Source organism: Galeopterus variegatus, unplaced genomic scaffold (genome assembly GCF_000696425.1).
Source record: "Galeopterus variegatus unplaced genomic scaffold, G_variegatus-3.0.2 Scaffold6888, whole genome shotgun sequence".
Lineage (NCBI taxonomy): Eukaryota > Metazoa > Chordata > Mammalia > Dermoptera > Cynocephalidae > Galeopterus > Galeopterus variegatus.
The window spans coordinates 52,194-54,593 of record NW_007732999.1 but is presented as its reverse complement, the minus strand read 5'-3'; positions in this window follow the sequence as shown (position 1 = coordinate 54,593).

Genomic DNA, 2,400 nt, shown 5'->3' with positions numbered 1-2,400 from the left:
CAAATGTCCATCATCGGATGAGTGGATACGGAAAATGTGGTATATCTACACAATGGAATACTACTCAGCTATAAAAAAGAATGAAATACTGCCATTTGCAACGACATGGATGGACCTAGAGAGAATTTTATTAAGTGAAACAAGTCAGGCACAGAAAGAGAAATACCACATGTTCTCACTTATTGGTGGGAGCTAAAAATAAATAAATAAATTCACACACACTCAAGATCCTTTTTGTTCCAAGGTGATGCAATTTTATTGTTTTCAATAAAGGGATTAATTAAATACATAAAAAACGCAAAAACAAACAAAAAAAGATATGCCTATCGAAATACTTAGGAGTAAAATGTCATGATACCTATATTTAGTTCAAAAGACTTCAACAAATAAAAGGTGAAACATAACAAAATGCTAAAAAAAATCATTAAATCTAGATGATAGGTATATGGTGTTTATTATACTATTCTCTGTACTTTTTTTCTGTAGATTTATAATTTTCATAATAAATATATAAAGCATTTTTAAGATACAGTATTTGTGAGAGTTTGAGGACACAGACTATCCCACACATATTATTGGTTGACGTTTAAATTGGCTTAACATTACTAGAGGACAATTTAGAATATATAAATTTTATTTTGGAATATACATACCCCTTGACACAGTAATTCCATTATTAAGAATCTATTCAATGACTAATGACACAAGTACAGAGGGTAAACTTATAAGGATGTTTATTATAGCATTATTTATAACAAATTTGAGACAGGAGGGAAATGGCAAATATATTATACATTATCTATGACAATGAATACCATATTACTGTGGAAAAAAAACAAAGCAAGGGGCTGGCCAGTTAGCTCAGTTGGTTAGAGCACGGTGCTGATAACACCAAGGTCCAGGGATCAACCCCTGTATCAGCCAACTGCCGAGAGAGAGAGAGAGATCTCAAGTATAGTATGAACAACCCTTTTTTTCCCCAAAACTAAAATACAACATAAACAAAACTTCTGTTACACATTTATATGTGGTATGGGGTATATTAAAAACATTCTGGAAGACAGATACTCAGCTGTTAGTAACAGTTCCCCTGGGAAGTAAAACTGGAGTGAGCAATGGAAGGAAGAGACAGACATTCGCTTTTTTTTTTTGAGCATGGGTTACTCTTGTAATTTGAAAAATTTTAGCTTAACAAATACAGTAACAATGTATACTGCAAAAAAAAAGGAAATGTCCTTATCGAAATGGGGGTTGGGAAAAGAAAGTGTCCTTATTGAAATGGGCATTCGGGACTGGCATTCCCAGGTAGATTAACAAAGACAGGAAAATGGGAAGAAAAGCAATTAAAACAGTGCAAACTACAAATTGCATAAAGGGAAATAAAAATGTATTGTTCTGATACTGACTTTGATAATTAGATATAGGTTTAAAGCTGTCACTGCTTTAAACTAGATTTCACTGAACTAGTATAATTAAAAGCAGGGTTTACCTCCATTCCATTTTTTTTTTTTTTTTTTTTTTGGCAGCTGGCACGTATGGAGATCTAAACCCTTGCCCTTGGTGTTATAAGGCCACACTCCATCCAACTGAACTAACTGGCCAGCCCCCGCTGCCTCAAATTACTGCAGCAGATAATAGCAAACAAAGCTTTCTATACAGGTAAAATAAGACAAAAAAAGAGAGAAGAAAGAAGAAAGGAAAAATACATTTCAAAAATAAATACATAAAGAAAAAAAAAGAAGAGATAAGAGTTAAGGTAATCAGCATAAGTAAAAGTTAAATTTATTGAGTCCTTATGTGTCTGGCACTGTGCTAAGTGCTCTACACTGTGCAGATGCAGAATCAGCCTGCAAGTCTTTCTGGCTTTTGCGTTTGAAACAAGGCTAAGCACTGAAGAGGACTTCATGCAGTTAGCAAGAAGCATCTTGGTTAGAAACCATGAGGAAAGGAGGATTTCTGTCTCCCAGACTGGCAAGATTCCCTAAACTGTCGGGGAGATGGGGAGCGGAGGGAAGAACTAGCTCTGTGATGCATCTGGACTGAGAAGACCACAGGCCCTTACCATCAGCCCCAGTCATGACCCGAAGGCAGCAGAGAACCTCCAGGTCCACATGCCAAGAGAACAGGAAGGTGGCCCAGGACCGATATATACAATCCTCCCTATCTCCCCCTACCTTGGCACCATCCCAAGAATGGCCTGGGGGAAGGGGGCCAACAACCAAGACTGTCTTTGCCTGCTAGCTCAGAAGGATATGAGGATTGAGTCAAAAATTAAGTTTTTGAAAATAAAGTGGTATTGCTTGCATGTCTGAAATTTGTGGACTGACATTCATATTGTCTACACATACTTGTATTCTCATTTGATTCTCTTACAATCCTATTTTCTTCATTTTATAGATG